This window comes from Peromyscus leucopus, chromosome 4 (genome assembly GCF_004664715.2).
Source record: "Peromyscus leucopus breed LL Stock chromosome 4, UCI_PerLeu_2.1, whole genome shotgun sequence".
Taxonomy (NCBI): Eukaryota; Metazoa; Chordata; class Mammalia; order Rodentia; family Cricetidae; genus Peromyscus; species Peromyscus leucopus.
Window position 1 is genome coordinate 50,447,721 of NC_051066.1, and position 25,483 is coordinate 50,473,203.

General features: G+C 45.5%; 1 protein-coding gene across 5 annotated transcripts in view; it reads right to left on the reverse strand.

Moving 5' to 3' along the window:
- Positions 1 to 25,483, reverse strand: part of Wipf1 (WAS/WASL interacting protein family member 1) — a 113,453-nt gene that overhangs the window by 59,993 nt on the left and 27,977 nt on the right. For 2 of the 5 annotated variants that reach the window (XM_028880640.2, XM_037204881.1), the window contains exon 1: positions 9,318 to 9,430. The exons of 1 other annotated variant lie outside the window; for it this stretch is intronic. The gene's annotated coding sequence lies outside the window, so the exon portion shown is untranslated. Of the gene's footprint in view, positions 1 to 7,660; positions 7,748 to 8,559; positions 8,759 to 9,317; positions 9,431 to 25,483 lie in introns of those variants that run through there. 2 more of the 5 variants (XM_028880639.2, XM_037204882.1) reach the window with 2 other exon arrangements.

Genomic DNA, 25,483 nt, shown 5'->3' on the forward strand with positions numbered 1-25,483 from the left:
AGCACGTTTTCAGTCCACAGATAACATTGCACCCAAGGTGTCTACTGCTATCTGGGGCCGAGGACAAGGAAAACATGTTACGTGGATCTTCCCACCTGAGAGCAACTACCTGAAATGTGTGGATTCCACCTTATTTTAGGCGTATCATGAAGATCCTTCTGCAATATAACTGGGTACACATGTAAAATTACAAAATGCTTTTTGAACTACCAAAATGCTTCGATTTGTTTTACTTTATGCTTCTGGGAAGTGGATGAGAGCGAGCTCTGGACACACACAGACCTGTGGAATGCGGTCACGTCACTGCCCCCTGAGGCAAATTTCACCTCAGTAAAAAAGACTCACCTGCCTCTTTCAGGCAGAGGTCTAGAGAGAATTTGCAGACAAGCCTAACCAATGTTCTCCTGGTAATTTGAGAGCAACAGTGAGAACTTAGAACTTGACCTGTCTCAGTGAAGAAATGTCAATATCACTGCAGTGTTCTAATTAAGGGCTAATTTTAAATCATTGGTTTGTGTCCATACAAGATGGTCTTGTTTGTTTGTTTGTTTGTTGAGACAAGGCCTGGCTATGTAGATAAGCTGGCTTCAAACTCATGAAATCTTGCTGGCATTGCCTTCCGAATGCTAGGATTATTGGTATGCACAACCTCACTGGGCTTCATATGAGCTGGTTAAAAAGCGAAGATGGAAAAGTGACTTTAGATGTCAAAATGTAAGTTAGCAGTTTTGCACAGACTCAGAATTTATCCATGAGAACTCAGATCTTCCCAGATGATGTAATAGACCACCTTTCCCATTCAAAAAAAAAAAAAAAAAAAAACCTTAAGATTACTTCCTTAAAATTTGTGGAACTGCACAGTGTCTGTGACAAATGCAATTCCAATTACCTTTCATATAACATTTATATAAATGTGAAAGTTGTGGCCATCTGACATTTCTTTCTGTTGTTTCCACATCAACCAAGGAAGGCTGGACTTGATCAGTCACTGCTTTTGCCAATTTTTTTTTTTTGTTTTTTTTTTTTAAAAGCAGCCTTTTGTTTCTTAAGACAAAAATTGTGGAATCAATTGGCAATTAAGTAAAAGACGAGGCCTGCGACAAGAATCATGCTTTCTCCCTGCTTTTCCCCCAAGCACTGTGTCTGAACTCAGTCACAGAAACCACACGACGCACAGGACACCACCCCAGTCTTCTGCTGCCTTTTGTACAGGTGCTTTCGTGAGGTACAGGATAATTCGGGAGAGACCCTATACAGTCTGTTGAGACCACGGAGAAAGACCAGTTTCTTTTAGACCCTCTTTTAGGTATAAGCATATATACTCCATTCTCCACACGGACCTCAAACTCAACAAAAACCTCAACTCGTGATGTTCGCCCTACCTCTCCAAATGTCCTGCCTGCTGCCTTCATTTCCTGTTGATGCCTTTTCCATTTTTCATGAGCTTTGGTCAAAATTCTAGGAATCCTCCTGTCACATTATTCAACGGTTAATCTTACTGATTTTTTTTTTTTTAGATTTTAGTTTTAATATTGCGTATGTGTGTGGGTACGTGCATGTGAGCACAATATCTAAGAAGGCCAGAGACGGCTCTGGGGTCCCTATAGATGGGGTTGCAGGCCGTTGTGAGTCACATGACATGGGGGCTGGGAACAAAACCCCTGTGCTCTTAGCTGAGCTGTTTCCCCAGCTGCTCTCCTGTCTCTGCCTTCCAACCGCCCAGGCTGCGCACCTCCGCGGCCACCGCTGCCACCCCGGCCCGCGGCGCTGCCACCCCGGCCTTCCTCTCTCGCCAGCACAGCACACGGGGTTCTAATCGATTCTCTCTCTTACCCTTGCGTTCCTGCAGTCTACTGACAGCACAGTAAAGCTGGAAGCCTCCCCCCACCACCCAAGGTTCTCTACAGCTATTTCCCACTTTGAAGGAAATACGGAGTCCCTGCCGGCCGAGAGGACCCCCAGCGCTTTGCTTCCGTATCTACTTCCTCCTTTACTCCGCCTGAGTTGCACTGGTTCTGGTTATTCCCTGAGCATGCCAGGCATGCTCCTGCCTCGCCGCCCTACGCTTTCTCCCATGTGCTTTCTCTTAGTCCTTCCAGGTCCGTGCCATCTTCTCATGACCTTCGCCCCCATTCACCCACTTGAATCCACAGACCTGCCACTGTGCCTCTTTCCTTCCTGGCTCTGTTTACCTCTTAGCGATTGTGACTCTCTAGCCTTCCAAGAGTGTACACTATGAAAGCTGCGTGTGGTGATGTGAGCCTGTCATTCCCATACAAGGGCAGCCGAGGCTGGAAGACGATGAGTTTGAGACCAGCCTGAGCCACAGAGTGACCCTGTTTCAAAAAACAATGAAAAGTCGTATGTAGCATTTCTTAGGGATATTGATCATGGTTCACGGCCTTCAACTAGAATAGAAGGTCTACATGGAAGGTGATCAATAAAGGTTTCCACATTAAGAGGAAATGTCATAAAAGGGAGGACGCGGGGGAGGAAGAAGGAAAGAAGAAAAGCATGCAGAAATCAAGCATAACTATGTGATAACAGCCAGGATCTAACAGGGCTTGTATGTCCTAAAGGCAGAACCTAGATATGTCCTGTTTCTCCTATAACACTATCGGCAGATGGCCCGGTTGATAAAGGGCTTGCTCCGTGAGCCTGAGAACCTCCGTCAAGTGTCCAGAACCCACTTCTAAAAGCCTGGTCTGGCAGTTCATACCTGTAATCTCAGTGCTCCAGAGACTGAGGCAGGAGGATCGCTGGGACTTGCTGGCCAGCCAGTCTACCCGAACCAGCGCTGGAGAACAACTGGGGGAAACATTCAACATTGACTCTGAGCTGCGCGTGCGCACAGGACACACACACACACACACACACACACACACACACACACACACTGCTTCTAGTATTTTATTTATTGTATGTGTAGAGTTTTTGTTGTTTTGTTTTGTTCTGTTTTGCCCGCATGTATGTACATGAACCATGTGTGTGCCTGTTGCCCACCGAGGTTAACAGAGGCTCCCCTAGGATTGGAGTTACAGGCAGTTATGAGCTGTGTGGGTGCTGGTATCAAATCTGGGTGCTCTGGTTTGCAATATTCTAGAGAGGACCAACAGAGAAGGGAAAATGACTCTGAGAAGAGGCTGCTGTTGGTCCAGGAAGGACCCTGAAGAGCAGCTCTGCTGCTAACATACACGCCTTTTGGTTTTCTCCACAGCTCCTGACCAAGCTAGGCCCAGGAGCTAGGGTTCTCTTTCCCCAGGAGGGCCATAAAACACCTGCTCTTTCCCAACTCTTTTGGCTCAGAAGAGGCCACAGAGGAATTCCCTGACCATCTCTGCCTTAGAGGGGTCAGAAGAATCTCCTCATTCTCCAGGAGTTCCCTGCCCCCACCCTGGAGGCCAAGAAAGCCGAACAGACAGGTTTCCCTGGTCAGTTTATAGCCTTATCTATGCTTCTACCAACCCAACAGGACAGGGCTAGAGTTTCCAGAGAGCTGGAGGGCAGGCAGTGGAGATTTCAGCCGACGGGCACACCAAGCCCCTTCTCCCATTATTTCAACCCGTGCAGATCCTTACCAGTGTCCTACGTGGTACACTTTATAATCGACGGGTACCCGTAATGGTCTCCCACTGTTTCTCTAGCAGATTCATCAAACCTAAGGAGAGGTTGTGGCAACACCAGTTTGCAGCCAGTGAGTTTGACCACAGGTAGTGACGCTTGTACCCCGCCTATGAAGTAGAGAGGCGCGGAAGTGGGGAGCAGGATTGGGAACCGAGCCGTCCGCTGTCTCTAGGTGGGCTGTTCCAGCACTGAGCCGGATTAGAGGACACCGACCGGTGTCTGCTGAAGAAGGGCTTGCTCGTTTACCAGTTGGGAAACGTCCTCATGCTTTCTAGGGTCAGGGAAGTGATCTGTGTTGTGAGTCTGTAGAAGGAGAAGCTCGAGTCCAGACGGGAGCTGGTTTAGAGGCAGGTTAACAACTTCAGATTCAGCCCTCACAGAAGAGGCTCTAAAGCCTCCCCTTTGTCTGGAAGCCAGAAGACTTAGACTCTTCTTAAAATTCACAAGGAGCTGCTGGGCGTATGAGAATGTACAACTGCTGCAGTCCACTGACCATGCCTACTGTCCTGATTATCCCCTCCTAAGACAATGAGCTTGCTTCCGTTTCTGAAGGTGGGCCAGCAGCCTTGGAATCAATGCTAAGGATGGCTGGCTTTCCTAAGGATGGCTACATCCAGGCCATTGTGAGCCCTGATACCCATCTACATTTTACAACAGATTTCATCCAGAGTTTTCCATCCACATCTGTGTCTACAAGACTCAACCTCTTTTTCTGTCCTATCCTGCGTCCATTTCTAACTATTCCTCTTCTTAACATCTTGAGGACCAGGTCATTGGCACACAGGTTCTGTGTAGGTAAAATGGATTAGGTTTCTGCCTACACAATTACAATTGCATTGCTGTCTCCCAGGAGGATACACAAGGACGTAGTAGTAAGCAGGGGTTGCTTTGGCAAACTTCCTAATTTACCCCCTATTAGGCATGAGGCGGGACTCTAGGTTCCACAGAGGCACCTGTATCCAGACCCCAAGTTCTTGAGGCACCTCAACATTAATCCTTTGTGTTGACCAGTGTTGGGATCAGGGGCCTTGTCCTAGGCCTGTCACTAAATGAGCTGTTCTAACCTCCAACAAGTCACTGTCCTTTCTGGGTCTTTGTCTCCAAATTTAAAAATGAGGGGAGGGATAGGGTGGTGGTGGCACAAGCCTTTGATCCCAGCACTTGGAAGGCAGAGCCAGGCAGATCTCTGTGAATTCGAGGCCAGCCTGGTCTACAGAGCGAGATCCAGGACAGGCTCCTAAACTACATGGGAGAAACCCTGTCTCGGAAATAAACAAATAAATAAATAAAGAGGGGAGGGAGCCTCCTAAAGCCTATTTTCTAAGACAAACAAACAACAACAAACCCCACTAAGATTCTATTTTCTATTCGCCTCCTTAAGTTTAAAATAATGACAAGAGCCTCTGCAAGCCCCTCTCCTAAACTTTCCCCAAAGCCAGATGTTCCTGGCACCGAGGAAAGGAAAAAAGTTTTTCAATAACCTAACATTTGTGTCTTTTAAGGCAAATTACCTCTGGCTTCTTCAAGTCTTCTTTTATCGCTATTTCCTTATAAATCACTAAAAGAAAAATAAAATGAGTAAACTCGTCATCCCTCCTGATTCATCAGATCCATCTTATACCAATTAGTTTTCCTAAATTACTTCCCTCAGGCGCAGCCTCTCCGACCCTTTCATTCTGGTAGCGTGGCTCACCAGAGTTGCTGTGCTCCCTTTTTACAAGGATGTTTATTCAGTGCTCTGGGTTGAACGCCTGCATGAGGAAACACACGATTTACACACAAAAGTTCCGGCTTGAGCCTTCAGAAGGTGACAGGCATGCGGCGGCAGTGAGAAATTTGGGAGAAGAAGGAAATGGAGAGGAAGAGGTGAAGAGAACTCGGGGACACACGGTGATCCGTGGGAGAGGTTTTGGAGAAATCCTGGTGGCCGTTCATCAAGCATGTTCATTGAAATGAGCTGTGGAATTTGTGTGCTCGTCCTGACAGTCCCACTGCAGTGAGATGCTGAGCTGGGGCCCCAATCCCCTTCTTTAAGCTTCCTCTCTGCAGCTTTCTGCAGAGCGGTTGGTGAGGTACTAGGCTAGGTTGGTGAGGTACTAGGCTAGGTTGGTGAGGTACTAGGCTAGGTTGGTGAGGTACTAGGCTAGGTTGGTGAGGTACTAGGCGGCCCTTTTGTTGGACTTTTCCCCAGTCCCCTGAAGTGGGAATCTTCCTGCAGGTCTCCAGTGCCTTTAAGGAAGACCAAATCCTCCCACTGCTGGCCTGGAGATCAAAGGAGACACTTGAGTACCGCCATACAGAGAACAGCAGTGTCCACTGGCAACCTCTCCCAATGAGTCCACACATCCATGTACAACATCTTAGTCTAGACATGGTTCAAGTAACTGTAGACTCCAAGACACCATCTAATAATGCTTCAGTTCTTTTGAGACAGACTCTCACCATGTAGCTCAGGCTGGCCTCAAAATCAGAAATCCACCTGCCTCTGCCTCCCGAGTGCAGACATGCACTGCTGCGCCCAACTCAGCTAATGATTTTTAGCTGAGAAAACAAAATCCCTTAGGGATTTCCTACACACACACACACACACACACACACACACACACACACACACACAACCTTACCACAACTCTACAAATTCATTTCAAGCCACACTACAATTTCCAGCTGTTACAGCTCATGCATTGGAAGCCTGGCTCCCACTGCAGTGGTGTTCAGACATGAGACGTGATTGGATCATGAAGGCTCTGACTTCATCAATGCCCTAATTCCATAATGGACTCATAAGAGGATGGCACTATTGGAAGGTGGTGGAAAGTAAGGGGTGGAGCCTATTATCGGTAGCAGGCCACCAAGATTGTGACCTGGAAAGGGATACTTTATTCCTGGCCCCTTCCTGTCTCTTCCTCTGCTTCCTGGCTATCAAGAGGTGAACATCTTTCCTCCGCCATTCTCTCACTCCACTGTGGTCCTGTCACGCCACCAGTCTAGGAGCCAGCCTGTGAGCCAAACAAATTATTCCTCCATTATATAGCTCATAGCAGAAATGTTGTCACGGTGATGAGAAGTCTTACTAAACCACAAACGAATACACGGTACTGTGAAATACATACTGAAATGCAGGCATGAAGACAAGTGCAGAGGAACCAAAGTCACTCCAGACAATGTCAAAACAGACACTCTGGCAAGTATCTTAGTTAGTTCCTTACAAAACAATAACTTTTCATTAGCACAAAGACATCACAAAATCGGTAGGTAAAGGAGTACCCATCCAAACAGCCGTGGGCATTGACGCACAGTGCATCTCTCATAACACATGGGCTCCTGGGGAAAAGATGCTTGTATGTGTCAGGGTCTGGGGGAAAAGGAAGATTGTGGGTCCATTCCCTTTCTTCTTTAGGGAATCCGTTATGTGCCTGTACAGTCCCTCATAAAACATACTATTTTCCTCTCCAGCTTTAAGTGGACAACTCATCTCTTCCCACTTTTCACCTTCAAGCTGAACGCAGTGTTTAATTGGCCGTACTGCCCAACTGAAAATTACCAGTGCTTTCCCACCCAGTGTGGCCCATCATCTGGAGTCACCTTTCTTTCAAACCCCTTCCATCCTGGGGGTCAGGAGGATGTATAAGGAGAACCCTTCGGAAGCCTTTTCTGGCATCTCAAACACAGTGGAAGCAGAAAGCTGGAAAAGAGGCCAAGAAATGCCTAAAGAGAGAAGAAGAAATGGAAACAGCTTTTGGAACGATGCATACACACAAAAAAAACGACCTCAGGCCCATCTGGAAAGCATTAGACAAAATAAAAAGGCCCTTTCTACAATGAACAGCAGATTAGCATAATACAAAACTCCCCGAATAGCAAAGCTCTCTGACAAACTCTACAAAGCAAGCAGAAGCAAAGAGGTGCTCCTTCGAGGGATGCCCAGCCATCGCCAATCTACAGCCTCTTTCTGGTGCTCTGGGGCAGCACCATACAACAAGCGCCCGGCGACCACTGCAGCCTCCACCTCACTGTCTCCATGAGGTCTTTGTACCAAAGGCTCCAACGGCAGAGAAGTCCAGTGTGCTCCGTCCCACCCGCTGAAATCACGCTCTGCCTCTGTCAGCACTGGGCATGGTTTTAGGAAAACAACAGGGCTCAGATCTCAGCTCAGAGAACCCTCCCTCAGCATCGGCTTCCTCTCCACTTTCTTGCACAACATGATAGTAAAAAAATGAAAAGTATGCTGCAATCCAACAGCTGCGTTTTGACTTTCATCACTGTCCTGGTTATTTAGCATTACTGGAATGTAAACAAAACGTGAGCCCACGAACCTTTCACCCCGTTTTTTAGTACAGACACGTTAGAATGCTCAAGCTGGACCCAAGACAGAAGAGGAAACAGGAAACTGATCCTAGTTCTGTCCCCACCCACCCCACCCCCACCCGTTATTGCTATTTGTTTGTTTGTTTGTTTGCTTTTAGACAAGGTCTCTTGCAGCTCCGACGACAAAGACAGACTTTAAAGACACTATGTAACCAAAGATGACCTTAAAGTCCTGATTCCCCTGCCTCCACCTCCCAAATGCGGAGATTGCAAGCATGTGCGTGGCCACACCCAGTTTATATGGTGCTGCAATTAAAATCAAACCCAGGGCCTTGTGCACACGAGGCTGAGCCCTAGCCCCAGTCCCAGCCCCAGCAAAAGCAAAGCCACCTCCCTGTAACTCAGTTGTTCTAATGCTTTGCCACTCAAGTGAAGTGACCTCCTTCCTCCTCTTGACTCAGCCTTGAGACATTTTTCTTGCTCCTCACAGGTCTGGAAGCAGCCAAGTCGCTGTGCTAGAATTTCTGTTGACTTTGCTGTTCATGAAAGTGTTCCCTCGGCAGCCATCGGGTGGTGGTCCAGACTGGTTAGGTGCTCCTGAGAACTCCTCACCCAACCTTTACCCACCTTGCTGACACTGTGCTGGACTCCCCCAGTCTTCTTTACCATCTGAAGCACAAGATGGAGACAGAAGGCTGCAGTCACCACCAGGCCTCCAGTCTCTCCAAAGCGGCTCAGCTCGAGTCCAGGTTGTGTGGTTTCTCAAACTGAGGACTTCCTCATCTACACTCAGGCTGCCCACCCCCTCTTCTCTACCCACAGCCCGTGTTAGGAAGGGAAGGAAGGAGAGAGAGAGAGAGAGAGGAGAGAGAGAGAGAGAGAGAGAGAAGAGAAAATGTATAGGCCTGAAAAGTTATTGTCATGAAATGCAAGCCAAAAGATAGGTTCCATGAGATAAAAGTCCTGAAACACATTTTTTACCCACAGTCTGTCTGTCTTCTCTAACGCCCCCATGTCTGCAAACACAAGCTGATCGGTCCTGTTTCAGATTTGTGCTAATAAGTAAAAATGAGAAGAGGCTTTAGCTGCATTCCATGAACTAACTTACTTCATGAACATCTGAAGTTTGTTCTTTTTAAAGGCGCAGGAGTTCTAAACAAGGAAGCCAGCGATTCTGAGAATTTCATTCTCACCACAGTGGCTCAATGCTAGTTCCTCTAACGACGACGTGCGGTTACCAGCTTTGCACAGACGCTTACATTCAAAGCCAGGGCAGCTTCTTCTCATGAGAGACACACTTAAAGTCGGTGCAAGGGAAGGGAGTCAATCGGGCGGGTGTGTTAGAGCCACCGTGGAGGGTTTGTTAGAAAGGAAAAGGCACTAACCTGAGTCGCTTTAATCCGCTGGGGGAAAAAAAAAACGACCGAGTACTGTAGTCCTCGGCTATCTTCTGGCAGCTTCCTGTGAGGCTGCATGTGACACTGCACTTCCTCACTGCACCTTCTGCTGCTGCTGCCGCCTCCTAACTGCTCAGAGGCATGTGATACCATCGGCCAGCTGCCTTCCCACCCGGGGTGGCCCTGCGCCTATAGAAATGGCCATTTCCGAGTAATGGTTCCCTGGCTTCTTTGGGGAGCTCCTAAGGTACAGGTAAAGAGGAAATGAGGCTAGGGGTCGACTCCATGTTATGAGACAGGGAGGCAGGGAAGGGAAAGAGTCCACGGCCCCCAGGCTAGCCAGTCTAGAGTTGGGGTTCCACCACTGAAAAAGAACAGACCCATATGGAAGCCCGGTGTTTGGACCCTCTCCTGCAGGTGGGCTCCAGATATGGATGCTCTCACCCTGGAGATGTCCAAGGAAGAAGGGCTTTTGATGGTGCTGTTCCCAAGATATCTCCACACTCTCCTCTAGGGGACGCACTGCCACCAGCAGAACAGAGCCAGGTCTTGGCTCACATGTCTGGGTCCTGCTGCCACCCTGGCCACTCAACCTGAACTCCGAGCGTCTCAAGTTCATCCAGCCTCTTTAGTAGGGCTGTCAGACACTGTGCCCTAATTCTTAGGTTAGAAAACAAAGCCACTGTGTTGTCAGCCTCCATGGACTAAGTAACTGATGCCAGCCTGTCAGGAAAGGAAGGGGGGGTGCCCCTGGCCATGTCTCTTTCTGCCCCGGACAGGAGAGGAGACTCCCAGGGCCATGTCTAAGTTTCCTGTCTGGCCAGCCTCTTTCCTCTGATAATCACCCCAGCTCTCAGGAGGGTCCAAACACACAAGGACTTGGGGCTGTAGGAAGTGGTATGTGGGCACAAAACTATGTCCTAGACCAGCGGGAATATTCTCCAATTTGTTCAACTTGACTCCTACAAAAAAATAAATAAATAAATAACCCAAGATGGTTTCTTTTTGGCCACCCTAGCATAATTTTTTTAAAAAAAAAAAATGCTACAAAAGAGATTTTTGTTTTTGGATTTCAGCAAGGTAAACTACAGACAAGTGTCAAATGTCAAAACCATTTCCCATGTAATGCTTCAGTGTGGTTTCCACATGAGCCCCCGCAGTAAGGAGACCAGCCCTGAATGAGTGCTGTGGACAATGGTTGGACTCCAGAGGGCCACCACATGATTACAGCTCTGGCTGTGGAGACACGAGTAACCGTTCTCCTAGTCTGACAGCTGATGGCTGGTTTGGGGACTGAACTGTGCATCTGGATTAGCCAGCAGGGCCAAGATGGCTGTCCACACTACAGCCATGACATTAGCTTGACAGTATGAATAACGGTAATTCTCCACTGTCTCGGAATTAGACACTTGCAAAGAGCTTTGTGGACAGAAAACAGCAAGGGCTCTATGTGAACGTGTGGCAGCATTTACACGCATTCTGCGTTTAGTTTCTAGCTCTGCTTTCCACTAAGCAGGTCAGCATGCTCTTGTGTGCTGTGGTGCGTGGGGTCAGTAAAGGTCTTCAAACACCTCTCCTGGCTTCTCCATGCGGATGCTGCTTCTGTTTTTAAAATTTAAATGAAAAATTTCAATCCATCACAGAGCTTGCTCTTCTACCTTGTTCATCAAGGAAGGGTCTCTCAATCAATCCCAGAGCTTGCCAATATGGCTAACCTTGGTTGCCAGATGGCTCTGAGATTCCCCTCAGAGGCTGGAACTACAAGTGGAAGCCACGCACAACCAGCATTTACATGGGTTCTGGATCCAAACCTTTGTCCTCAGGCTTGTGTGGTAAAGGCGTTAACTACTGAGCTATCTCCCCAACCTTGCAATCTTTAGGATTTTGTTTTTTAGAGCAGTTGAAAAGCTACAGAAAACTGGAGATAGTACAGAGGGCCCATGCAGTCCACACCCAGTGACCTCGATCACTAACATTTTACATGTTCATAGGATATGTAAGTAACAATTTGTAAGCTGATATTGAAACACTAACCTAAGTCCATAGCTGACATTTTCTGGGACAAAGTAAAATACACTAAAAGCTAAGAAATTATCTTACATTTGACGGTGTCTCAGGGAAGAGAAACAATGAGCAACTAACTCTTGTTGGGGCTAATGAGTATCATTTAACTATCTTCCCTTATTTCCCCGAAACTGAGCAAATATTTTGACTAAAGTAGGTAGGTAGAGAGTGTCTGCAGATTTTTTTTTTTTTTTTTTTTTTTTTTTTTTTTTTTTTTTGGTTTTTCGAGACAGGGTTTCTCTGTGTAGCTTTGCGCCTTTCCTGGAACTCACTTGGTAGCCCAGGCTGGCCTCGAACTCACAGAGATCCGCCTGCCTCTGCCTCCCAAGTGCTGGGATTAAAGGCGTGCACCACCACCGCCCGGCTGCAGATTTTTTTTTTTTATGCAGGATTTTTAATTCCTTCTACATACAGTCTAACTTTACCTCAAACCACAAATTCAAACCGAGTTCTGGGTGGAGAAGGTGTACAGGGATTAAACTCTTTTCAGGGTTTGTTTTCTGACTCTTTAGCGATCGCGTCTTCACTCCACGCCTGAGGAGCTGGTGGTGTGCCGCCCCAGGCTTGGAGAAATCCAGCCTGGCAGATGAGGAGTGCACACCCTGCCGCAGGCAGACAGGGGTAGGGTGAGGGCCTTGCTTCTGCTTCCCACTCAGGGCGGCAGGCAAGTGCAGACTGGTGGAGGCCACTGTGCCCTTCTCCGCGGCCAGAACCTCTCTCCTTTGTTCTGTTCTGGGAGCATCATGGTTTTTTGTGTTTTTTTTTTTTTTCTTTCAAAATGGTGTGGAGACTAACCCAACCCTTCACCACTGCCGTATTACACAAATAGTCACAGACACAATGCTCAACCTTTTCACCCGCTATAAACTTTGCTCTTTGTCTCATCCCCACGTAAAAGGTGCTAACGTACTTATGGTCCCTAATCATCTCACCAGCACCCAGAGGGACTAGAAGAGTGTTACACTGGCTGTTTTCATCAGTCATTTACCAGATCCTTACCACTTAGCAGAGCTAAGTGCTTTAAAGATAGATGTTTTTAATTCTCACTGCAATCCTGTGACTTAGCTATGATCATCTCTACTTCACCGATGAGTAACCAAACTTAGAATTCTCTCAACTGTCCAGTGACCCTTGATGAGTTTGAAGCCAACTTGCAAGCCCAGTTCAATCTGACCATTAGGAAAATGCCAATCAAAACCACAACGGGATAGCATCTAACTCTAGGTAGAATGGCTATTTTCTCACAAACAAACAAAAAAAGCAACAAATGCTGGCAGAGGATGCAAAGAAGGGGAACTTTCATAGACTCTTAGTGGACATGTAAACTAGGGCAAGCATTATGCAAAACACCATAGAGGTTCCTCAAAAAACTAAAAACAAAACTGCAGGAAGACCCAGCATTCCCATCACTGTGGAGAGGAATCAGCATGGTGACCAGATACCGATCCTCCCACGCTCATCGCAGCTCAGCACAATAGTCAAGCAGGCTGTCCACCCACAGAGGGCGATGTGGAATACATACGCATACACCATCGCTCAGCCACAGAAAAGAATGAAACCTCCACACATGCTGCAACGTACATGGAACCAGAGAACGTAATGTTAACTAAAATAATGCAGACACAGGAGGGAAGATGAATACAGCATGTGAAAGAGTTGACCTTGAGGACAGAGAGACAGAACAGTGCTCATAGGGGCTGAGAGGGAGTTAGGGTTTCCCTTGCTGTGAAGACACACCATGACCACAGCAACTCTTATAAAGGAAAACATTTAGTTGGAGCTGCCTTACAGCTTGAGAGGTTCAGTCTTATCATGGCAGGAACATGGTGGCATGAAGGCAGACATGGCGCCGGAGAAGGAGCGGAGAGTTCTACATCTGGATCCACAGGCATCAGGGAAAGAACTGCAACTGGGCACGGCTTGAGCATATATGAGACCTCAAAGCCTGCCCCAACAGTGACACCCTTCCTCCAACAAGGCCACACCTCCTAACAGTGCCACTCCCTATGGGCCAAGTATGCAAACACATGAGTCTATGGGGGCCATACCTATTCAAACCACCACATTCCACTCCCTGTCCCCCATAGGCTTGTGTCCATAACATAATGCAAAATGCATTTAGTCCAATGTCCAAAGGCCCCATAGTCTATTGCAGTCTCAACAATGTTTAAAAGTCCAAAGTTCAAAGTCTCTTCTGAGATTCATGCATCTCTTAATTGTAATATCCTATAAAATTAAAAAAAAAATGACAAACAAAGATCACATATTTCTAACATATAATGGCACAGGATATACATTACCATTCCAAAATGGAGGAAAGGGAGCATAGTAAGGAAATATTGGACCAAAGCAAGGCCAAAAACTAGCTGGACAAACTCTAAAGTCTGCATCTCCATGTCTGATGTCAAAATGCTCTTCAGATCTCCAACTCCTTTCAGCTTTGTTGACTGCAACACACTTCTTTCTCTTGGGCTGGTTCCACTCCGTTAGCAGCTTTCCTCAGCAGGTATCCCATGACTCTGGCATCTCTCACATCTTAGGATCTCCAAAGTAATCCAGACTTCTCCTTCACAGCTTCACACAATGGCCTCTCTAGGCTTCCATTCAGGGACACCCCTGACACACGCCTGGCCTCAGCAGCTTTCCTTAGTCTCAGAGGAAAATTTTATAATCCTTTCTTGTATCTTTGAGTCTAAAGCCAGAACCACATGGGCAAAGCTGCCAAGTTCTGCTGCTTGCTGGGGCTGAAACATGGTCCCTTTGATCAATTACATCTTCAATGACTTTCTGTTTTCCATGGTTTCCTTCACTGCCTAAGCTTGGCTGTCCTGGAACTTGCTGTGTAGACCAGGCTGAACTTGAACTCAGAGATCTACATGCTCCTGTGCTGGGATTTAGCTCAGAACCTAAGTAAGCTATTCCTTAATTCCTTTTCACAAGTTGGAAGTTTAGCTGGGTGGGATCTTGCCCTGAGGTCTCTATTCCCTTTATCCTATTTAACAGTAGTTTTCCTTTAATCTGTTTATCTCCTTGAACACAGGATTTAGCTCCATTTTACTTCCTGGTGCCCCTTTTCTCCTCAAATTGTACATTTTGTATTTTTCCCTTCTTAGCTTGCTCCTTTCCATTATAAACCTTCATTAGAGTTAATACTAATAACCACATGACAGAGTCTATACTGGGCTCTTTTGTGATTTCCTCTGCCAATGGAATTAATCTAAATTCAGGCAGACTCTTTGGACAAGGGGAAAAAAACCAGCCACATTCTTCACTAAAATATCACAAGAATGATCTCTAGGCAACACACTAAAATTCTCCTCTGAAACCTCTTGAGCCAGGTTCAAATCACCCTCAGCACCACTGTCTTCCATGCTCCTACCAGCATGCCCCATTAAGTCCACATTCCTCCAAACAAACACACGGTCAGGCCTATCACAGCAATACCCCACTCCTGGTACCAACTTCTGTCAAAGAGGGAGAAAGGAGATGATCAATAGATACAGGGGTGCCTCTGGATGGAAGGAGTAAGTTTAAATGTCCTTTAGCACAACCAGACAACTGTGACTAACAATTCATTGTTTTTAGTTATTTATTTATTTATTTTTGGTTTTTTCGAGACAGGGTTTCTCTGTGTAGCTTTGTGCCTTTCCTGGAACTCACTTGGTAGCCCAGGCTGGCCGCGAACTCACAGAGATCCGCCTGCCTCTGCCTCCTGAGTACTGGGATTAAAGGCATGTGCCACCACCGCCCAGCTCAATTCATTGTTATTTAAAGCAGAGAGCAACAGAGAGAATTTTGCTCATTTGAAACAAAGAAATGAGACTATGTGATATACACCAGCTATCTTGACCCTATCATTCACATTACATACAAATGTTAAACTATTAGCTATAGTCATAAATACACTGAATTTCCCATGTCATAAGTAAAAACATGTTTTAAAACCAGAACTCACTGTCTCTCTCTCTTTCTCTCTCTCTCTCTCTCTCTCTCTCTCTCTCTCTCTCTCTCTCTCTCTCACACACACACACACACACACACACACACACACACACACACAAAGTTTCAATACTTTTCTATTGCCATGTGTGGTCAACTCATGTCTAATTTTCTTTCTTTCTTTTTTTTTTTTTTGGTCAATTGAACAAAAGTTTTTAAACTAGTACTCATTTAGTCATTTTCTACAAATACTTTGTATATATTTGGTTAAGTCAATAGTGATCCTAATGTCATTTAATTTTGTTAAATTACGAAAGTGTATTTGTATATTTATTTTTGTTATATTTCATTTGTATTATTTTGTTTGCACTAACAAATTTTGCTTTACTAATTAAATGATAAGACATTCACATTAATGTTCACTATGGATAAGTTTTCTTCTAGGAGTTATACTCTTCTTCTTCTTCTGTGACTTTGTCCAAGTTTTTTATATTTAATATTAATATCTTCATTCCTAATTTTGTTTTGTTAGTTAGCACTTATCAGCTATTGCTTAATTTTCATCCTTTCTATGTAATGCCAATTGACATGCAATCCTGATTACAGCAGATAGCCAGAGAGTTTCTGTTTTCCTAGTGCTAGAAGCTGGACACAGGGCTCAATCATGGCAGGCAAGTGCTCTATTCCTGAGCTATGTCCCTAGATTATCTTCTAATGTATCTGAGAACCAAACGTTTTTTGTTTTTGTTTGGTTTGGTTTTTTCAAGACAGGGTTTCTCTGTGTAGCTTTGGTGCCTGTCCTGGAACTCGCTCTGTAGACCAGGCTGGCCTCCAACTCAAGGAGATCCTCTTGCCTCTGCCTCCTGAGTGCTGGGATTAAAGGCACGTGCCACCACCCTCCTGCCAAAGTTTTATTAGAAGAACTTACTCTACTAACATTTGTTTCTCTTACTCTGCCACTTTAGTATACATATTGTTACATTTCCTTTTTAGTTTTAATGTTTGCTGACTGGCCATGCTTTTTATTACTATGATATCTTCTGACCTTGACTGTGAATATGTGCTTTCAATTTTAATGGTTTAGAAATCCCACCTGTACTTTTCTCTAGATATCAACTCATGTGACCTTTCAGGGTGAATGCCAGCGCACAGCCAGCTGGGTCCTGGTAACGGTAAAGTCACTGTTTATGGAAATGAAAGGATAGCTTTGTGTTGGTAACAATGCCAGAGCAAAGGGGTGACGTTCCACAGGCATCAGGAACTGTTCTCTTTGAGGGGCCAGGGATGAGACAGGGTCTTGCTATGAAGCCCAGACTGGTCTCAAATTTGTGATCCTCCTACCCCAGCTTTTGGGGTGCTGGCATTACGGGAGTTCCACCACCCCAGGCTCTAGTCTACTAGGACAGACAGACTTCCCCCCTTCCTGTCTGGAAGGTGGGCTATACCTCTCACCAATAATGTGGTTAAGCATCGGGTAGAGAGGCAGCCAGGAACTCAGGGCCAAGAACACCCTGGGGAAAATCTCTGCAAACTTTAGGCTCTGAGACCCACAGACACTAGGAAAATCTGCAAACATGTCTGCAGGAGGTAGGCTGCCCAAGGTGTCTCTGACCACCTCACTCCTAGTTATCAGAGTCACCAGCTAAGGCATCTACCCTAGACTGAGGCAGGATCACAGGAATGTTAGCGCATGCTCTAAAGAGTTAAAGAATTCAGCCGAGTTTCCTAATGGATAGCTAAGAATACGGTAAGGTAGTAAAGTCCACATACACTTCTCTTTTCTGAAATGGGACGTCTGTCATTTATTTAAGCATTGATATGGTTAGGCTTGTCTGCAAATTCTCTCTAGACCTCTGCCTGCAAAAGAGGCAGGTGAGTCTTTTTTTACTGAGGTGAAATTTGCCTCAGGGGGCAGTGGGGTTTGTTTTTGTTTTGTTTTTGCATTTTACATTTACACCGTGTGCATTTGAACAACAGCTGACATTTCAATTCCACACTCAATTTTTCAGAGACGGGACTGACGGTGAAGAGGGAGGAGGGGCAGAGGGCTAGAAACAACTTAAACCTCCCAGTCACTGTTCACCGGTCAGAAACTCTGGCTAGGACCACAAAGAAGAAGTGGGAGAATGCCTGCGAAGGGTATTTTTTTTGTTTTCACATAGTCACATCATTTTTAATCATCCTCGCGTTTCAAAGGGAGAGAGCAACCTTCCAAGAATTAAAGGGATTTCCCCCAACTAGTACATAAGCGATGGAACTGGGATTTGGTACCAAAGTTTCCGACTACACCCAGTGTCCTTTCCAGTGCCTCTGTGACCCGCCCCCTGGCTGTTCAGTCTCTGAGGGAGAGGAGCACAGGGCCCATGCCCCCTGCTGTGGGCTGTGGAAGAAGCAGCGGAGCACTGTGCAGTTGGAGCCTCAGCTTGTCCAGACAGACCACAGGGGCTGCTTCCCTCAGAAACGGGGGGATTTTTGAAGCATTACATCACGCAAAGGCTTCCCCCTTAATTCTCATACAAAAAGACTGCACGCACCCTTTCTGTGAGCCCTTGGAACAGTTAAAGGGAAGTTAAAAGGTCACCCAAGTTCTCTCAATGGTGCACTGCACAGTGGAACATTGTTTGCGTTTTCGCAATGTAATGGAAGCTGGAATTACCAAGACTTGGACCATCTGCCCCCAAAGCCAGAGCCCTACCTAGCATGGTCACTCTTTGGCATACCACGCAGCCTGATGCCATAAACCAAGTTGGCTTTTTTTTTTTTTTTTGACATAATGGAATTGGATTACAAATAACCAAGCCATTCATTCATCTTTGTTGTTAATCAAGACACAGAAAGGAAATGACAAATTCCTTTGTTCATAAAAAAAAATAAAAAAAAAAAAACCTGGCTAGAGACATAGGAAAGCCCTGCTGGCTGCATGGGTCTGCTCCAGATGGGGCTCTAGAGCTGAAAGGACATGGGAACACATGCCCCCATCCCTAACCCGACACTATCTCCAACTGATAGCCACTTGCAAGAAATTTTAGTTTCCTCCAAGGGAGTCTCACTGGGGAAACAAACTACTCCTAAGGGCAGGCTGCATGCTCAGCACTGGATGACCACAGACAACGAATTCCACGGCATCTTTGGTGGTTCCTTGCCTCATAATGCTTGTCGGGAACCTTTCTTTTCTTCCTTTTTTAAAAATTTTATCTTATTTTTAAATTTTTATTATATATAATCGCTTATATATATACATATATATATAAAGCTTCCAGTTTATATATACCATATTATATATATATATATATATAATATACACACACATATATATTATAGCTTCCAGTTTAGTGTTTTTATGGGATTCCTGAGAGTGAGAATGAGTTGGTCTCTTTTCTTGTCCCTCACTTGGGCTCTTTCTGTTTGTTTTGTCTTATTCCAATGTGTTGATTTTTAGTTCCTATTATATTTTACTTTATGATTGTTCCTTAGAGGCCTGTTTATTTGCCAATGAGAGACAGAAAGAGGGTGGAACCAGATAGGAGGGGAGGTGGGGCAGAGCTGAGAGGAATGGACAACTATCATCAGGATACATATATGAGGAAAAAAAAAAACTATTTTCAATGAAAAGAAAAAAAATAAGATACTTGAAAGGTAAATACCTGAAAGGTAAAATAACATTTAGAAAGTCCCTATTATAAAGGTGAGTTATGTAAGTATGAGTGTTTTCAAGATGATAATTATGCAATGCAAAATATTTCAGGAATAAAAATCATCATTAGTCATAAAGCAAAAAGCACCCTGCTATCATCCAGGATGAGGTTAAGCACCCTCATAAATACAGAATTCTGGAAGTGGCCAAGACAGTGCTAAGAACCATGATTCCTGCACTAGTATGCTGCTCCATGTGTTGTGAGTATACGTGAAAGACAGAAATTAACATCAGCTGTCTTCTTCCACTGCCCTCTCTGTTTTGAGGCAGAGTCTCTCAGTGACCAGAACTCATAGATTCTGCTAGACTGGCTGCAGCAAGCCTCAGACATCCTCCTCCTGTCTCCATTTGGAGTTCCGCTGTCTCCTTGGATTACAGAAACATCACATTAGGCTTTTAATTTGGGCTCTGGGGATCAAACTCAGGTCCTCACATTTTTGTGGTGAGCACTTTAGACTGCTCTGCTCATTTCATGTCGACTGAACGGTAGATAAACCAGAACAAGGAACACAAACAGTTCACAGATGCGCCAAGGATGCTGGGCAAGATAGAGAATGATAAGGTGCCCCTTGCCAGGCGCCTTGCCATTTCAGAATTTGTGGTTTTCCCACGCTGAGTCTGGGACCAAGAGAACATCTAATTGTTTGAACAATCTTCCTTCTCGGGCTCATCATTCCCTCTCTTTCACAACAACGGGAACACAGAACAAGACAGAACTGGTGAACAAGTTCCTATCATTTCACAACCGAGGGCTTTTGAAATCAGAATGCCTGGATTCAAACAGACCCATTACTTATTAGGTGCAGTGAATTATTTCATTCTTTTGGGTACTAGCTTTCTCATTTTAACAGGGGCATTTTTATAAGTATTAAATCTGATGCACCTTAACCAGCACATTGCAAAAATGGTGGATGCTGCCACTCTTGATAGGTAGGGACTTTCACTCTTGAGAAGTTCTAAATTAGAAAGAGAGACAACTAGTGAATCAAAGAACTTCATTTCTGGGGTGTTCTGCATGGAGAAAATAAAGGGTATTTGGGAATTAGGAGACATGAAGTTAAGTTTAGATCATTGCAGGAAGTCACAGCCAGTCAGAAAGTAGGATCAGAGCTCCACAAGGCTGCTGCAGGGGGATCGAAGCATATTTGTTCCTAGATTTTGAAGTGTTTGTATCTGACTAGAAACTAGAAAATGGTACATGAATTACAACATCTCCATGACAAATAAACATCGCTGCTAGTGAGAAGCCATGTAGCTGAGAGAAAGAAAACCATCCATGACAAATAAACAAATAAACAAATAAACATGACAAATAAACAAATAAACATCCATGACAAATAAGCATCGCTGCTAGTGAGAAGCCATGTAGCTGAGAGAAAGAAAACCAGGCTTAGGACGAGCCATGCGTGCTGGGGAGGAACAGGGACGAGCTGTGCGTGCTGGGGAGGAACAGGGACGAGCTGTGTGTGCTGGGGAGGAACAGGGATGAGCTGTGTGTGCTGGGGAAGAACAGGGATGAGCCATGTGTGCTGGGGAGGAACAGGGACGAGCCATGTGTGCTGGGGAGGAGCTGGGGAGGAACAGTGACGAGCCATGTGTGCTGGGGAGGAACAGGGACGAGTCATGTGTGCTGGGGAGGAACAGGGACGAGCCATGTGTGCTGGGGAGGAACAGGGATCTTCACTGAACTTTGGGGAAGTGTTTACATGGTATAAGCCTAGGACTCTTACTCAGGGCCTTTTGGGAAAACCTGGATTAAAGAGATATGTTCTTTAAGGCCTCTGGCGCTGGAGTGGGTGACTCCAGGCAGAATCTGGTCGTATGAAGCCGGAGATTTATTCAGGTTATAATTAGAGTGTGGGTCATATCCAGCTGCGCAACATCAAACCCAACCTGGTGTGTTTATCATATTTTTTTTCCTGGACTCTGATTTTGATTTTGAAGTGGCTGCAGACAGCCTAAATTACATGTTCTGCAAAGGAAGTAAATTTACAAAACACAGACATCTGTCAAGAGTTTATTAATTAGTAACAGCCATAATGGATGAGAAACACTGTATTTTGTATATCAGCATCTATTATTTTCTTTGCCTTCAATCAGCTTCTGGAAATAAAGTTGTTTCTCTGGATGATGCCTAAAATTTACTAAATTACTGTTGTACACCTCAATGACATACTTAGGTACTAAATGCAACATAATACCCGTCAATTAACTTCCAAGGACAAATTTATATACAGAAATAATCAGCCATCGTTGTTTAATAACATGAAGCGTGTTTATTGAAATATGTCTCCTGAACATTTTGTACAGGCTGCATTTTCACACTGGGTACCACGGAGCACCAATCACAACGGCAGAAGGAGCCTGAAGAGAAGGAGTCTACGGCACGTCACACACTGAGCCGATCGCAAGTTCTGCTTCTATCAATTTTTAAAAACATACTGTGTATGTATTATTTTGTGTGTGTATGCATGATGGGAGGAAAGCATTTGTGCCACAATACATGTGTGTGGAGGTCAGGGGACAGCTCCGTGGAGTCAGTTCCCTCCCGCCCCTTGGTGTGGGTCCCACACATGGAACTTAAGTCAGTAGACTTCCACTGCCAAGTGCACTTACCGGCTACACCATCCCCTTCCTGGCTCTGGTTTTTAATAAACTCTACGTCCTTGATTACTGGAAAATGACTACTATAAACTCTAATATTTATCAAGCTTGGTTATATTCCGAGTAAACAGATTTTATAGGTGTGAAACTCTCCTAGCAAGAAGAAACACACATGTGGGAGAAAATGCGTTATTTTCAAGTACAGTGTGCTACAGAATCTACAAGATACTCAAATAAAGCTTTAAGGAGCCACCTAGACTGACTGAAAGTACGGAGTTAATGTTACAAGCAAGCATCACCACCGTCCTGGATTGTCATGACGACAGACTACCTTGGACTATCAGAAAAAAAAAAAAAAGACAACCAACCAACTAACCAAATGGGAACCTACACCCATCTGTGGACTGAGACTAGAGGATTATACTCGGCCTTTGTGTCGTTTGCATGGCAACGTATTTGTTACCTAAATGCAACTCTTCCTGCCAGAGAGAGAGAGAGAAGGCCTTGAAAAGGCGAATTCCTGCATCATCCCATACCACAACTGCACCCTTCGAGTGACCAGAAATGAGTCTCCTTCTTGGGGACTCTTGGTGTGCCAGCATCGTCATACTGGGTGTGATTCCAGTTCTCGAAGACACATGGTTTGCATATCCCAGAGTTCATAAACAACCACCATTTGTAGTTCACCTGTATACCATGTACATGTGTGTGCAAACACTAACACGTGTGCAAGAGGTTTCAACATTTTAAAGACGACAAAAGCTTTCTGGCTCAGAGAGACCCTGCCCTAGGACTAGCCAATTCTTAAGATGGCTAGGGTTCAGCCAAGACTGGCTCCTGATAAGCGAACTCACTAATGTAGAGCCAGACTGCCTCTGTCATACACTGAGGAAGCCTTTGCCATCCCAGGGCCATGTACTAGGCAAGTAGGGACCACCCCCACAGCCTACAGTCCTCCAAAGCAATTCAGACCAGCCAGTCTGAATGGCCTGCCCTGTCCTGACTTGCCTTTTCTGCAGAAACCTGATAAAGGATCTGGCCTAAATCGTTTTTCTCCAGGAGAGTAATTCTGCCTCCCAGCCACGCTGCTTCCCTTCACAGGAGTGCTCTGTGATAAGACAGGCCTCCTGTCTTCTAGGACCTACCAGCATAGTCGATTTGTTGTCTCCGCTTACGGCCACGGCTGACTTACCAGTAAAGGATGCTAAACTGACTGAGCATCGGTCAGGGAAACAGTGCTCAAGAGTAACCCAACAGCTGTGTGTCCACCTCCACAGGGACTGTGACCCTTAACCCCACTGAACTGCGTGGGACCAGAAGCCTCTATCCACATGGCTCTTCCTGTCCCAGCTCAGAGATAAGTATCCTTCCTCTGGAGCCCCTCCCAATTCAGTTCCCTTCGGTTAGAAGGGTTAGAAGGATGAGAAAACTGTTTGCTCTCCTGTGGATAAGTACTGCAGGAGAGAGTTCTACTTCCTGCAATGATCTTGGCCTTGGCTCGGGTCAGTTCTGGACCCTCCCAAGTAGGATCACGATCACGGCCCTGTATTCCATCATGGCACCAGTATAGGATACAACCCATCCCCCTGTGGAATGTTCCTTTACACTGTGCGACTGTATATCGCTGTGACTGGGTTAATAAAGAAGCTGACTGGCCAACAGCTAGACAGGATAAAGTTAGATGTGAGAACCAGACTAAGGACACTGGGAAGAGTCAGAGGAGTTGCCAGCCAGATGGAGAGGAAGCAAGACATGCCAGAGAGGTAAATGCCACAAGCCTCGGGGCAGCACATAGATGAACGAAATGGGTTACTTTAAGTTGTAGGAGCGAGTTAGTAGTAAGTCTGAGCTCTTGGCCGAGCATTTGTAATTAATATTAATTCTCCATATTGGTTATCTGAAAACAGGTGGGTGGGGAAGAAAAGTCCGCCCACATCCTCCCATGCAGATGTACTTCCTCCCAGGAGGGAAAGAGGTGGTTGACATCTTTGAAAGATTCCTGTCTTCCTGCAATGGAGAACAGAGACACCTCTCATTCTCAAGATCCACACATCTACCTCATCAGTCTGTCAATGTTGTCTATTTTATGTACACACAACACGATTCAAAATAGAAACGGGGATTCAGAGTCTAGGACAACCTTAATAGCCATGTATAACACCCTCATCTTCCCATGGTCTCAGTATGTGGAAGCACTTCCTAGACCTGCTTTCTCACAGCCGCCACGACTGCTCTTTCCAAGAATGACCAAGTCTCTTTAGCTGGTTCAGTTTTCTCTTTACTATTAAGTAGTAAATTTCCTGGCAGTACAAGTACTTTTAATACAAGGAGGGGTATTCCAAAAGAAAACACTGCACCTGTACTCACTCAGAACTGTGCTTTGAGTACCTGTGGGTTCTCAGAGGGACAGGCAGTGAGGAACGGTAAGATGATCATGCCAGGAGAACTTGGGTGATTGACACATAGCCTGGACGGGACCAACTGAAGTCTACAGAGACCACCCCGCTGACTGGCATCGTATGTGCTATGCCAGACACAGGCTTGCAACTATTTGTCAGGCTAAAAAGACAGTGAACAGGAGAAATAAAAAGATTCTAGTTCACTGGGAACTGTGGGATGCAATGATGTTACCCTATGATTGGCCGCACTCTTTTTTTTTCTCATACATCTGGCTCGATTACCCGTTCACAAACAACACCACTCATGTAGTTCCAGAAGGAAGAACTGGCACTGTCATTCAGCTAGGTGATTCTCAAGCACCAGCTACCTCAGGCCCCCAGAGCCTGGTCTGCCCTGTGGGGTCAGATTACTTGACCATGCTCTTAGTAGCACCAACTATCAGCCTTACCCATTAACCCCAAATGATTATTACATTAAATGTTTACAGATATCAACAGTACTGTCGTTCTTAAAAACCCAAAGTGCCTTTTTGTACATTTGTACGCTTTATCATTACTAAGGAAACCATTCCTACTTTAGAAGTGATGGTACTGAGTTCCCGATAAATGAAAAGTATTGGTGGCACATCCTTACAAGCAAGCCACAAAATGTCAGGAGAACTTGGATTTGTCACTTTTCCTGTGAGTTCCAGTCCCCAACTATCTGTTGACTCACTAGTTAGATGTCAGTTAGCTTGGTGTCGTTAGGACAGTAGCTAAGATGACAGATATCTTTCAGGGTTGATTTTGGCCCACAGTTTTGGAGGTTTCGGTTCACAGCCCCACTGCTTTGATGCAATATCACATCAGTGTAGGAGTGTGCCGTGGGTCTACAGTGCTCACTCTGAGGCCAGGAAGCCAGAGACAGTGAGGAAGAGCCGGATCCAACAATTCCCAACAGCCTAAGTGCCTCCCGCCAGGCTCCGCATCTCAAAGGTTTCACCTTTCCTCAATGGCACACTTTGAGGACCGAGCCTTTAAGGCTTGGACCTTTGGGGACATTTAAGAACCAAAGCACATGAATGAATGAGATTGTCTCCCTGCTTATCTCTTATGGGGGTAAAAAAGCAATTAGCAGTTGTATAGCATGGTTGTAGGACCTGCGAATTTTGGTCATGACCTCACAAATACAATGTGTTATGTGGTAACTACCAAGCTATATATAAAGTCAGGCAAGATTGCTGGCTGATACTTCAGGTATCTATCACCGTGTAATAAATGACCCTAAAACTAGCTGTATAAAACCACTACCATGTCCCGGTCCCCATGGATCATGCACGTCATCAGGAATTCAGAAACAGTACAGTAGAGGCAGCTGTAATGACTGTCTCATAACCTCTGTGGTCTCCTCCAGGTTCACTAGCTCACTGTAGGCCAGAACACTGGGGCTCGAGAATCCATTTCCAAGACAGCCT